The sequence below is a fragment of the Physeter macrocephalus genome, chromosome 4, assembly GCF_002837175.3.
Source record: "Physeter macrocephalus isolate SW-GA chromosome 4, ASM283717v5, whole genome shotgun sequence".
NCBI classification, from domain to species: Eukaryota; Metazoa; Chordata; class Mammalia; order Artiodactyla; family Physeteridae; genus Physeter; species Physeter macrocephalus.
Window position 1 is genome coordinate 83,593,540 of NC_041217.1, and position 14,368 is coordinate 83,607,907.

The window sequence follows — 14,368 nt, forward strand, 5'->3', positions numbered from 1 at the left end:
CTAGCTCTGCCCACTACATTGTAAAAGGACCACTGATAAACTGACCAGAAGAAAGTAATCAGGATGAGGCAAAGCCCAGACGGGATCTTCTGAAGAACCTCGGGAAGTCATCCTTAGAAAAATATGGGGAAAGGTAATAAGAACTGCCCACTTTTCTGTCCCTGAATGTCCCATAGACACCTCAAGCTCAATAAGCCCAAAGACTAATCCCAAAGCTAATATTTTCAGAATAAAGCCCAAACATCTGACCTAGCATACAAGCCATTTCACATTTATCTTCTTCCTTCTGAATCACATAACCCTCAGGTGCCTCGCGGCTCCACACTAATCCCTCTTCCCTATAGCTCCACATGTTCCCTCTTTTCACTACTTCCCAGCACTAGTCATCTGCGAAAAAATAACAAATTTCCCTCTCTAACACAGACTTCTCTCTTGAACTCCAAATCCTTATTTTCAAATAACTCCACACTTCAACTTGGATATCTTAGAGACATCTCAAATTCAAGATGTCCAGAATTAAACTTCTGAGCCTCCACCCCACGCCCAGTTTTTTACCTCAATTATGAGACACCACCATGCATCTAACAACACCTCAAGCCAAAAAATCAGGAAGGCAATGAGTCTCAGTTTCCTCATCTATAAAATGGTGAATTAAATGATTTAATACACATGACGTGCTTAGTGCCAAAAACTCACTTATTATCCTGACTCATTCCCCTCCCTTGTTCCCCTCCCTTAATCCCCATATCTAACCTATAACAAATCTTATCTACTTCCTAAGCATATTTCAAATCAGCCATTTTTTCTCTACCCTATTGGAACCTTTCTAGTTCAAACTGCCAGGAGTCTCCAAACTCATCCTGAATGCACTCAGGGGACTTTTAAACTATGTATTATATATTGGAGGACTGCTCTTTGTTAACCATCTCCCTCCTTCTGCCTCCAGGGTCTTTCATTGCTTTAGGGATAAAATCCAAAATCCTCAACTTGCCTTAAAAAGCTCCCCCAAAATCTGGTTGCTGTCTTCCAAAATCTCCCCACCTCGATTCCTCCACCACTCCAACCATACTGCCCTTTCTTTCAGTTCTTGGGAGGCCCTCTATGTTGGAGACTTTCTGCTAGGAAAACTGTTTCTTCTCTCTTACACTCACACACTCACACACACACACACACACACACACACACACACACACACACACTCCCCACAATCACCACCACCACTGCATTCCCACAACACCCTGTACCTACCTTATTATTTATTTAATGTTACATTCCCGGATACTGTAAAAGTTCCATGAGAGCAGGTACCATATCTGTCTTGTTCTTTTGCTTATATCACCAGAACCTACCACAGACTCTGACAATATACAGACACTCAGTATTTGCTGGGTGATTTGACCACTGCCTACCAACTTCATTTCTACTCCCTACTACTCCTGTTAAACTGCAGGATTCTCAAATGCTTCTTTTGTTTTGGTTTTTTGACGTCCCTCTCTTTTATCTGTGCAGTCCTTGAGATATGAGGGAAGTCTCCACTCTAGTACACACAGCGTAATTTTATTAGTCATAAGAGAATAAACACACACAGCTAGAAAGGAAGGAAACATGACAAGGGATGTTACAGAACATAAAAAAACAAAGTATACATTTCTTTGTGCTTGAATGCAACTAAAAACCATCTGCACTGGACCAGATAGCTGGAAGGAAGAACAAACCCTCAACCTTCAATTTCTAAAATGCTGCCTGGATTTACTTTAAACAAGAGTTTCTATAATTTATATGAACCTTGAAGAGAAAAAAAGTATAAATTAAAAGAATGTTATTGCGGGACTTCCCTAGTGGCGCAGTGGATAAGACTAAGCACTCCCAATGCAGGGGGCCTGGGTTCAATCCCTGGTCAGGGAACTAGATCCCACATGCATGCCACAACTAAGAGTTCACATGCCACAACTAAGGAGCTCTGGAGCCGCAACTAAGACCTGGAGCAACCAAAATAAATAAATAAATATTTTTAAAAAAAAGAATGTTATTGCAATTTAACTCCTAGGTTACAGATTTACAAATCATCTTATTCTACCTATATCACTGACATAATACCAAACTATAATAAGAGAAAAACTGAAATCAAGTAGTGCCTTTACAAAATTTACCTATCAATATATGCAAAAATATTTCTTGTCATAATATCAAACCAATTTCTGAACAACAAAAAGGAAGCAAATTTTTGAAATCTGTTTTCCATCGTATATTTGTTGAGTTACTACTTTTAACAATCTATCAAAATACATAAGCACAACCTTCATGTACCTAAAAGTATTTAGTAAAAAATTTGAATACTATACAAAATTTGCAATTTGTAGCTATGTATAGGAATATGGGGGCTTAAAGTAATAATACTGAAAAGAATTCATGAAATGTAACTCCAAGTTTTTAAAAGTATGATGATCATAACTGGACTCTTTTCAAAAGTATTCTGTTTACCAGAGGAATGTTAATGACAACCTTCACCCAGTGAACAAAATAACAGATACTGATGGCTTCAAATTCACACTGAGCACTGCAAAAAGCACAAGTTCTAGGAAATTGCTCCAAAAGTTTAAGTATATAAATAAATACAATAATTCTTACTCAGTAAGACAAACTTAAGTCCACCCATAGGGAAATAACAACCCAGAATTTCACTGGCCTTCCCCCCAGCAAGGGTGTATGGTACTGAAGTCAATGTCATGCCACCAGGACTCTTAACAGTGTGGCTGAGACTCAGCCTGACCTCAACAAGCACTAGGTGAGAAGAAAATACAGAATCAAAATTGCCTAGAAAAATCTATACTCTTATTTATATAACACTCAGAAATTCAGCTAAAAACAGCCATTGCTAAACACGAAATAAAGATACTATGTCCCACAAAATTTGCTTTTTTTTTTTTTTTTTTTTTTTTGCAGGGGGTGGGGTGGGGGGGTGAGAGGCAGTTTTCTCCTAGGCTGAGACTTCCCAAACAAAACCATGGAATCGAATTAACATCTGTGGGAAATTTACAATGTATCACACTCCGTTAAGCACATTACACTATTTTCAATTCACATGAGAACAGCTCCCAATAAATTAAAAGCTAACTTCCTGAAAATGTTTCCCCTCTTGACTCTAGCCATAAACTAGTCCTCATTTCAAACCTGACTTTCCAAGGATTTAACCGTCTAAATATAATGAGAAACTTCCCCACTGCATTAATCCCAAACTAGAACAAAAGGCAAAAGCCCACTGGTACTTGTACATATTGCTAAAAAGAGAACTGAGCGTTGCTAGACTCCAGGGCTTTCAAAAACAGTCAAATTAACAGCTTCCCCACTCCCTGCCATGGGCACATCTATTTAACAACATTTACTGGGTGCCCCACCCTCTGGGCACTACAGTTAGATAATCTTACCATAAAGAATTCAAATATTATAACTATGAATGAAATAGTTGAGTATGACAATGGAGGTAATCATTTATCAGTGTTTTGCCCTTAGTCTTGACTAACTTCCACCTTTTCCCGGACATACCAATAATAAATTCCTAATGCTTTTGCTTGGAGTCATCTTTGTCTTTTTGATACAATTTAACAATTGGTGATCTAAATAACCTACCATCAGTACTGCATATTGATTTCTTCCTCTAGCACTTGTCCTCAGCTGACATGTACACAGATGTACATATTCTCCAGCACACTGATATATAAAGAGTATTCATATCATTAAAAGTGGGTAAATAAGAATACACATTCTGGAAGAAGATAAGATTGGGAAGAAAACTCTTTCACTGGAACACCAAATATCTCCCACCTACTGCACAATCCTGCACTACTTAGTTCAACAGCCTAACTTTCCCCAAATGGTACTCTCTAGCCCTCTTAAGGTCCCTTCTCAATTCATTCTTCACCTTACAACTGAAGCTTTTAAAAATGCATGTCTATTCCTCATTTAAAACTTTAGGATAGGGACTTCCCTGGTGGCGCAGTGGTTAAGAATCCGCCTGCCGATGCAGGGGACACGGGTTCAAGCCCCGGTCCAGGAAGATCCCACATTCTACAGAGCAACTAAGCCCCTGCACCACAACTACCGAGCCTGCGCTCTAGAGCCCACGAGCCACAACTACTGAAGCCCGCACACCTACAGCCCATGCTCCACAACAAGGAGAAGCCACCGTGATGAGAAGCCCACGCACCGCAACAAAGAGTAGCCCTCGCTCGCCGCAACTAGAAAAAGTCCGCGTGCAGCAACGAAGACCCAACACAGCCAAAAATAAATAAATAAAATAACAAAATAAAATAAAAATTTTAGGATAAAGTCCAAAATCTCTAATTTGGATTGTCAGGCTTTATAAGATCTGGACCCTGATTATTTTTGTAGCCTCGTTTCACTGACTCTTTCCCCCAGGCACTCTCTTTTCCAGTAATTCGAAATGTTTCTCCTGCCCCAGTTCCTTCGTATATAACATTCTCTCCCTGAACTTCATTTTACCCTGTCTTCTCTTCTTTTAACTACTACTTATCCTTTTAGCCTTTACTTAAAGCTCACTTTTTCAATGTGGCATAGGCTGTTGGTCTGGACCACAATCTACTTTCTCCTTCATCCCAGGCACAAGGCTAGACTACATTTACCCGTCCCTCCCTCCAATAAAAAGTGATGTATGAGCCTTTAGTGTTCCATTCCCTTTCCACCAGGAGGAACCCATGGAGATCCAGTTTCTGCCCTGAGACAACACTCAAGGGTTGACAGAGCAGCAAGATGGAAAGAACATGGGTACCTGAATGATCATGTAGAGCAGAGCAACCTGCCCAGCAGGAATGCTCACTTCAACATGGAACATTTACTTTAGGCTGTTACATCAGAGAAAAACAATTTTCCTTCAGCAAGATTGTTTAGTCAGCCCTACGCTGACAAATACATTCAGGAAAGCCTTCTCCAGACCACTAGGTTAGATTTCCTGATAAAGGCTCCCACAGCATCCTCTACTACAGAAGTAGTAGCACTTACCACACTTGTACTTATTTATTTCATTTATTCATTGAACAAACGTATTTTGAGCATCTAGTATGTCTGCTGGCACTGTTCTAGATCCCAGGGATAACGATTCCAGATGGATAAGATCCCTTATCTCCTGGAGTTTACTTTCTACTGGGGAGATAAAACACCTCTTCCCCAAGAAAATGGCAGCTAGTGATAAATGTTATGATGAAAACAAACACAATGACATGATAGAGATGGTGGGAGGGAGAGAGATACTCTTTGGTGGTCAGGGAAGGCACTGTAGGATGGTGGCACTTAAAGCTGAGATCTAATTGACAAGAAGAAGCCATCCCAGTGAGAGAACAGTTAGTGCCAAGATACATTCTTGGCCTATCTGAAGAAGAGACCAGAATAGATGGAACAGAACAAGGGAAAAAATAGTAGAAGCAGAACCCAAAAAGGCAGACAAGGGCCAGAATATATACTGACTTGCGGTCACTCTGGATTTTTATTCTAAGTATGACTATTTGTAACTACTTATTTAAAAGCTAACTTCTCTTCTAAACTGCAAGTTCCATGAGGGCAATTCCCAACAGCAGAGTAGCTATCTTCTTTTGTATCATCGGCATCAATCACAATGGCTGGCATACAACGTGTGTCAAATGTTTGCTAGAATGAATGACTATAAAGAGATCACATTACTGCTCCATATATAAATGTAAGGAGATCTCAGAAGTCATTCTGACTAAATTAGAGAAATACTCACATGAGATAGAAATTATAGTCTGTTGTCTACAATAGAATACTTATTCTAAGTATAGTGATACAGAAGGAAAAAATAAGCTTGAAACTCTGAGGACAGCATTTGAATCAAAGTTCCCCACCCCCTTTCCTGTAGCACTTCCTTCACATGGAACCATGTGAAAGAGCCAGTTCCTCAACTAGTATGCAAAAATAGAGTGTGGAATAGGTGGTGGTAGCTAACAAAGAAGGAACTCTACAATTCTATGTAATTTACAGCCATTTAAACCAATTTTGTAATATTTTGGTAAACTGGCTGAGTGGCGTTTTCCTTCTAGGCAGGATATTTTTTCCTAAATTTCAATTGCTCTCTTAGATTTATTTGGAATGAAGAATCTATAGCAACAGAACAAAAGAAAAGTGTTTTTTGTATTTGGTAAAATGGCACTACCTTAGTATGTGCACAGGACAGTCTATAAGGTCTATAAAGTTTAGAATAAAGAAAACTATACCTCGGAGTTTCTATCATAAGAAAAATGACAAATTAACAAAAATGACAAATTAGCAAATCAATATGAAACATAAACACTAAGATAGGACCCTGTTTAGATCAGCCAGAAAAGGCCTAAGGAAAACAGGACTCAACTAAGGTAACACAGTTTGGCAGGTGGATGGTAGAAGGAGGTCTTAGATGAATGAGATAACTTTTGCCAGTATGCCAGAGGATATGGAAAAATGAAAAACCATTTAGAGTAATGCATTTGATTAGAGCAGAAGACACTGGCAAAAAAAGTACAGGGAGTACATTTAAGGCTAAATGGACCTTAAAAGACTTTCTAAAACCCTGTAATTCCAAGATGAGAAAAAGTAGACCCAAGAAAGCCAAACAAGTTTTACACAAAGCTAATGAGTAGTAATGCTGGCAAATAATTCAGGTTTTCTGATTCTTTTTCATTAAGTATGGTGGGAAAGCACTGTACAAGGCGCTCTTAAAGAATCCAAAAGAAATACACCTAAGTTTCCCTATCTTCAAAGAACTTAAAATGTTGCTTAGGTGATGTGACACATAAAAAAGAAAAATATAAAAACAGGATGTAAAAATTTTTTAAGTGCCAAATTATGCTCTACAAAAATACGTAAGGCATTTAGGGAGATGGGAGATTAGGAACAAAAAATAAAAAACAAAAAAGGAAGCAAAAAGCAAATCAGTGATTGTTGAAGTGGTACTTGAGAGAAAAATTATTTTGATGACTTGTGTTCAGAATGGCATAAAATTTAAGGCAAGAAACTGGGGAAAAATTAATAACTGTAACTTTTAAAAAAATGGATCGCTTTGTATAGTCATGAAAATGAAAATAAAAGGGCCAATCAGGAAGTTCATGTTTGCAAAATTACTTCAAATTACAAAAGAACCAGTTACGATATATAACTAACAACAAGCTGCACAAGTTCCAACTGTAAGAAGTTTATAAGGCAGGTTTGGCTCACTGATTTCTACCAACACAATCACTGACTAAGCTGTGCTTATGAAAACAAAACCAGAGAATAAAAGAAGTCTATTTTCCAGAGAATTGTGAATGTTGAGATTATCTTTTTTTCTTTTAGGAGAGAGTTCTGACTTGGTTTGCAATCTCAAGTTACCAATCAACTTGCTCTGCAATCCATAAAACTACAATGTCCAAAGATAGGATAAACTATTCATGAAGATATCGCCAGCAAAAGTCCTACTTACTCATCAGACTCAGTATGTTTACAACATCTCATTCACCATATTACTGGTAAGATGTTTTACTGGCGTGGCTGCCTCCAGTTCCAGCCACAAGTACTTTACCAAAATATCCTTCAAGCCTGGAAACTGCAGTGTCTTAAAGTCAATGATATCTTTCATCACACCATCGTACCAGTTTTATAACACAGAACCCTGAGATGATTACAGGTATCTCCAAAATCACCAGCTGAATTCACAACTATTATATGACTTGTTGGTAGATTTTTAGATGTTTTACAGAAAGCTTTAGACCTCCATATGAAAAAGAGCTGGTAAAGATTTGCATTCTCTATAATCTTAAAAAGAAAAAAAAGAACCCACTACAGACCAGGAATCAAAAATAGCTTTACACAAACAAGAGCAAAATTGTAGGTTCTGCTGAGGGCATCAGCCACTTAGTTTAACCCCACTTCATCAGAAGGAAGCCATGCTGCTGTTTTCATCAGTTACCAGGAAACAAATAAGATAAAGGAAAGATTGGGCAGAAGAGTCTATAGCTGAAATTAATATTTTGATGCAATGACTGAAAATTCCCAAAGTGTCACTAAGAAAAAGCATCTAGGGCTGCCCCAAAGAGTATCTACAACTGAGTCAGGGGGTTAAGTGGAGGAAAGACACTGGAGCTTGGGGTGGGTTTTTTTCCTCTTCTCTAGACCCTCCTCCCTTCCCCCACCTAAACAGGAAAGAAAGCGCGCCGAGCGTAAACACAGGCCAGAGCTCACGGTTTGTCACCACAACAAATTGGAGATTAGACCAGCCCTCTTGGAGACCGAGCCCCAGGTCTTGGTTGCTAGGCACAAAAAACGGCCTCTTTCCCACAGACCTGTGAACAGCGGGAGGCCTTACCAAGAGTTTTGGTTGTTTCCCCGCCCCCCTCCCTTTTTTTTTTTAAACGAAAGCTTTGGGAAAGTGGCGTCAGACAGCAAAAGTTTCCCTTTGAGCCAGCCATCTAGATCTGCCTTGCACAGATATACAGTACGTGGGCCGGTCCCACGCAGTCTCCACCATCATTACAATTTACCAACCTAACGATTAAAGAACAGCAGTGGAGAGGATAGGAGGGCTCCCACACCCACCTCTCCGCGGCCGTCCGTTCCAGACACCGCTTCCTGGTCCCCAACAGCACAAATAACCCCAAACCACGGCGGTAAGCAGAGCTGTGAAATTCACACGCGCAAGCCACACACTGGGAACCGGCCACGAGAGCCGAGAAAAAACCGGCCGGGTAAGAAGACGCCAGGCGGCCCCCTGTCATCTGAGGACAACAACACGCCCAGCAGAGAAGTGGCAGGACACGGGGGAGTTGCCCCGAAAACAAGCTCGCAGCCTCCCCACTTTCCTGGGAACGCTATCCCCTCCGCGGCCGTCACCGGCCGGGGCGCAGGGCTCGGCGCCGGGTCCCGGGTGGGGGCCGCTAAGGGAGGCGCCCCCCGCAGGCCGGGCGTCCCGGAGAGCCCGTGGCCGGCCCGGCCCCGCCGCGGGAAGCCAATGGGAGGTCGCTCCCTGCCAAGGCCACTGCCCCCCCGCCTCGACTCACCGCCGGTGTGTCTGGTTCTCAGCCGCGAGCTGGGGCTGCAGTGAGGAGGCGGCGGAGGAGACGAGATCCGGGGCCCCGCCGCCGGGTCATCATACCCCCCGCGCGAGCCGGCCCGGGCCTCGGCCCCCGCCCCCCGGAGCCGTCCCCGCGCCCGTCCCACGGGGGGAGCCCCCTCAGCCTCCCCCCTGCTCCGCCGCCCGGCCTCTCGCCGCCGCCGCCGCCTCAGCACCGCGCGCTCCCGCCTCAGCCTCCAGCTGCCGTCCGGGGCCACCGCCGGGCCCCTGGCTCCGCAGCCGCCGTTGTCGCCAGACTCGACGAGCTGAGCGCCGAGCGGCCGCCCCCATCCAGCCGGCCCCCCCTCGCGGGAACTAGTTCCCAGCCTTGCGCCATGACACCTACTGAGGCGGAAGTGTCGGAGAGCGGGCGGGTTAGGATGACTTCATAATACTGGTGGGAGGGGGAGTGGGAGTGGGAGTGGGAGTGGGTGGGCCTCCGTGGGGAGCCAGCGTGGATCGAGTGCGGGGATCGGCTCCCCGCCCCTTCCTCACGGCCGACTCCGCGGTGACTTAAAGGTGTTTGGTGGCGGTGTGGCGGTCCAGCTTTAAAATGTCATCCCCGCCAGTGTGACATCACCACCGCCTAGTGTGACACCCCCAGAGATTGGACAGCGCGCGGGGAGGCAGTGCCTACCGAGGAAGCCCCCTGCTGGTGAGGAATTAACTCAGTTTAGGCTTTAATGTATCGTTGCCATCTAGGGACGTTCTAGCTGCGTGACAGCGGTGTATAGGATCCGTAAGCCTCCACACGCATTAGGAGCCCCTGAGCGGGCTCTTCCATTGCCTCCTTGGGAACCTGGGTTTGCATTAGGAGGTGAGAAAGAATAGCTGTGCTCCGAACCCAATCCCCTCAAAACCTGCGGTGGGCTAATACTACCATAATTTTCTCTCATCTACCAGGAGATAGCAAAACCGGGTATTCAGGAAACGGAATGCGTTGGGCACACAACATTCTGGAAAAATAAACACTGCGTGAAAACTAGGTTATTCTAATAGAAAGACACTTGCCATCTCCCTGGGCCAAGAAATTCTGGAAAACTTCAGATATACCTCTTGCTGTGTAAAATGGTCTGTTTCCTAAAGTGTGGGACATTTGTAGGGAGACGGTAGTATATTTTTTTCCATCCCGCAAGTGCTGGAGGCGACAAGGATCTGAGCCCTAGAAAGTGGCTGTACAGCACCATGGGTATTTATTTGCATATACGCTTTAAGGAGAGAGCAGATGTGGCTAAGACAAGATTCTGCTATCAGGTTATATTTCTCAGATGTCATTCATTATACATCCTTGACCTCTTTGGATGGAAGAGATAATTTTTGTGAAGATGTGCTAAAGTGGTTATGCTACCTTTGGGTTTCTCTCCTGGCTTAACAGCCCTGGGAGCAGTTCTGTTTTATTGGGAACAGGGAACTTTATTTCCCTAGAAGACCAGGGTTGGCAAGAGTGTTCAATCCCACAAGGCAGGTTTGTTTGCTTATTTTCACAGAAACTTAGAGAACATAAAGTCCTACAATGGACTGACCTGGGAAACCTCAAGACATGGAGAGTTGGTGAACATGCCTGCTTGGGGAGCCAGGAAAAAGGCAGAACTTGAGCTCTGGGGTAGAACAGATCCTGCTTGAAAAGCAGGCTTCCAAAACATTAATTGCTTACCATGCCTTGGTTCAACCCAACTCCATGACAGGCCTCTAAGCTCCTACTCTCCCCACATTATGTCCCTTTCCTCTTTTCAAACACATCTCAAAATTTGCCTTTAGGAAGACTTTCCTCTTTGATTCCCACTTGATTCTGGTTATTCAGTTCTGCATCATCATTTGACTACTTCTTGTACCTTATTTATTTATACTTGTTGACCTCTGTTTTCATTGTTCTTTGGTCATTTCCTCAGTCTGTCTCACTACATTGAGACCTTCTTCAAATCTAGTATTTTCCTCTCTCTAGTATTCATATATCCATCCAACAAACTCTGCCTGCTTGATGCCAGGCACTCTCCTACACACTGAATCAGATGCAAGATGAATAAGTCATGATCTTTTCCCTCAGAAAGCTTACAGTACAGTCTAGTGAGGAAAAAAAATGCATGGGGACATATATCTAAGATTTGAATGACAGAGTCAGGGAAGATCTTCAGAGAAGGTGATGTTTAAACATGGTATGCTCAAAGAAGTTTCAGAGTTTAGTTCATTTGTCAATTCAGCAAGTATCTATTGAGTATCTTCTGTATGCCAGGTACTGTGTTAGAATTAAAGATAACAAAGAAGAAAAGGGTATGGTCTGTGCCCTGAAGGAGCATACAGTTCAGCAGAGAAGTGGCAGAATATGGAAACAGTAAGGTAGGCCGAGTCAGATTTTGAAAGGCAATGCAGAGCTAGTGGAGGTTTAATCAGACAGGTAATATGAAGGAATCTGTGCTTTAAAGAGAGAACTGGTAGCAGTGAGGAGGATGGCAGGCTGGAGTGGGCAAAGACTGGACAAAGAGAGTCTAATTAGAGAACTATGATGAGGGTTTGATCAAGCAGGGAACATGGAGAGAAGGGAGAAGATATGTGAACTATTTCCTCCCAAAGTCGGGGCAGCTGGAGAGGGAGATGGAGCTGTTGCCATTTGGAAGCATTGATGTGTCATCTAGGGTGTGATATCCCTCTAGGGCCTAGATTCAGTGTTGTAGACTAGAAGTCACTCAGGAGCTGCAGTGTTTAAGGCCAAGTAGGAGAAGCTGACCAAAAGGCTGTGTCTTGAGAGAAATTGAGTCCAAAAGCTAGGCAAACTATCCAAACAAGTAGTAAATCCAAGGGACACAGAAGAAAAAGAGAATTCAAGTAGAAGCCAACAGTTCTAAAACTGGGAAAACCAGATGAGAGTGAAGGTCTGAAGTAAAGAATAGGAGGCAGAACGTGGGCAAATCCTTTGAATCAGCAAGAGAGAATCCTCACTGATTTTTCAAATCTAGACTCCAGGAAACTTTTTATTTGGAAATGATTTCACACTCAGAGAAAAGTTGCAAGAATAGTAAAAGGAGCACCCATATACCCTTCACTCAGATTTACTTATTAACGTTTTGACCCTGTTGCTTTAACATTTGCATTCTCAGCCAAATAGATTACACACACGTTTTTATCTGACCATTTGCAAGTAAATTGCATATGTCATGCCCCTTTATCCCTTAATATTTGAATGTCCTAAGAATAAATACATTCTTTTACAGACACAATACATACAATTATCAATTCCAGGAAACTTAACACTGATAAACTACTTTTATCTCATCTACCATCTGTATTCCAAATTTGTCAATCCAATAATGTCTTTCTTACCATCTTTTCCTCTTCCAGTACAAGATCCAGTTTAGAATCAAATATTCCACTTAATTGTCAGTCTCTTTAGTCTCTGTTAATCTGAAAGAGATCCTTAGCCTTTCTTTGTCTTTGATTTTTTTTTTTTTTTTTTTTTGCGGTACGCGGGCCTCTCACTGTTGTGGCCTCTCCCGTTGCGGAGCACAGGCTCCGGACGCGCAGGCTCCGGACGCGCGGGCTCAGCGGCCACGGCTCACGGGCCTAGCCGCTCCGCGGTATGTGGGATCCTCCCGGACCGGGGCACGAACCCGTGTTCCCTGCATTGGCAGGCGGACTCTCAACCACCGCGCCACCAGGGAAGCCCTGATATTTTTGAAGAATACAGAGTCCTTCTTTAAAATAATACAGTGCTCCTCATTTTAGGTTTGTCATTTATATTTATCTCATGTTTCTTCATTACTATGTTCAAGTTATCCATTTCCAGCCAGAATAATGACACTGTGTTCTCAGGGTGTCACACCCAAAGTTAGATGAATGTCTCTGTCCCTCATTGGGTGATAATATTTTTTTTAATTGAAGTGTAGTTGATTTACAATATTTTGTTAGTTTTCAGGTGTACAGCAAAGTGATTTGGTTATTTTTTTTTTCAGATTATCTTCTATTATAGGTTATTACACGATATTGAATATAGTTCCCTGTGATATACGGTAAATCCTTGATGCTTATCTATTTTATGTATAGTAGTTTATATCTGTTAATCCCATACTCCTAATTTATCCCTTCCCCCCCTCTTTTTCCCCTTTGTTACATATGTTTGTTTTCTATGTCTGTGAGTCTGTTTCTAGAAGTCCATCTCAGGTCTCATCTTAAGTGTCAATTCCACAGGGACACTTCTTTGACCTTTATCTGTACTGCTCTTCACCCCCATTAGCCAGTCTTATTTTCTTCTTAACACGTATCACTATCTGATATTTATTTATGTATACTGCCTGTCTCTCTCTTTTAGAATTTAAGTTCCATGTGGGCAGGACATTTTCTGTCTTGTTCACTGTTTTATATCCTCAATGTCTGGAACACATGCCTGGCACATAGTAGGCATTCAGTAAATATTTGTTGAATGAACAAATGAATGAAGGGATTTATGGACACTAGTTTTCACACAGGGTAGTTGCAAGTTATAGAGATAATATTTATACAGTATAAAATCAGTAAGCTGTCATCGTGTTTGGCAAGTGGTTCTCTCCAGTGGGGCTGGAGTTGGGGGAGGTGCCCTATGTAAACCCTAGAAGGTAAATTCTCTGATGTGAAATAGGGCTTCTGCCTGATCAAGCACTCAGTGCTCCCAGAATGTCCTGTATAGAAGAAAAACACGGACTTTGGACGCTGATGTCAGTAGGAGTCCTGACTCTTCTAGTTACGAGGGTGTGATAGTGGGTGTGCTCATGAGCCTCACTTTTCTCATCGTTAAAATGGAGATGGTAATACTTTTTCTTTACCTGCCTCATTCTATCCATCAGAAAATTTCTTCAGTGTTACTCCCCCAAAATATCCTGAATCCACTACTGTGCATCTCCACTGATACTGTCTACAAAATCAGAAAGTCTATGAGAAGTAAAATATAGAAATAGAATAAGTATGGATTTTTCTATCCTATCTTGATTAGAAGTGCAGGTTCTAATTATGTATGTATTGACTAGGAACCTTGCAGAAAGAGGCTGCTCTCTACCAAAAATTACCTTGTTCATTCAGGTGCTCTTCTGTAAGTATGTAAAATATGACAACTTGGTGAATCAAACAGAAAGGCTCAATTCAGACTGAATTTGACGATGCTCTGTTCCCTATTATATCTTACAGAGCTCTCCTCGAAGATGCAGATGTTCAAAGGTCGGGGCTAATGTTATTCTCTATAAAATTTCATGGTTAAAACTTCATAATAATTTAAATAATTTAAAGAATAATTATTCTCTTAATAAATTCATTTTTTTT

At 42.1% G+C, this 14,368-nt stretch overlaps 1 protein-coding gene across 4 annotated transcripts in view; it reads right to left on the minus strand.

Moving 5' to 3' along the window:
• HIPK1 (homeodomain interacting protein kinase 1) overlaps nt 1-9,175 on the minus strand; it is a 47,865-nt gene extending 38,690 nt beyond the window's left edge. For 2 of the 4 annotated variants that reach the window (XM_024119662.3, XM_024119660.3), the window contains exon 1: nt 9,036-9,174. The gene's annotated coding sequence lies outside the window, so the exon portion shown is untranslated. Of the gene's footprint in view, nt 1-1,248; nt 1,267-9,035 lie in introns of those variants that run through there. The other 2 variants (XM_024119661.3, XM_028488978.2) reach the window with 2 other exon arrangements.
• Between the last annotated feature and the right edge of the window lie 5,193 nt (nt 9,176-14,368).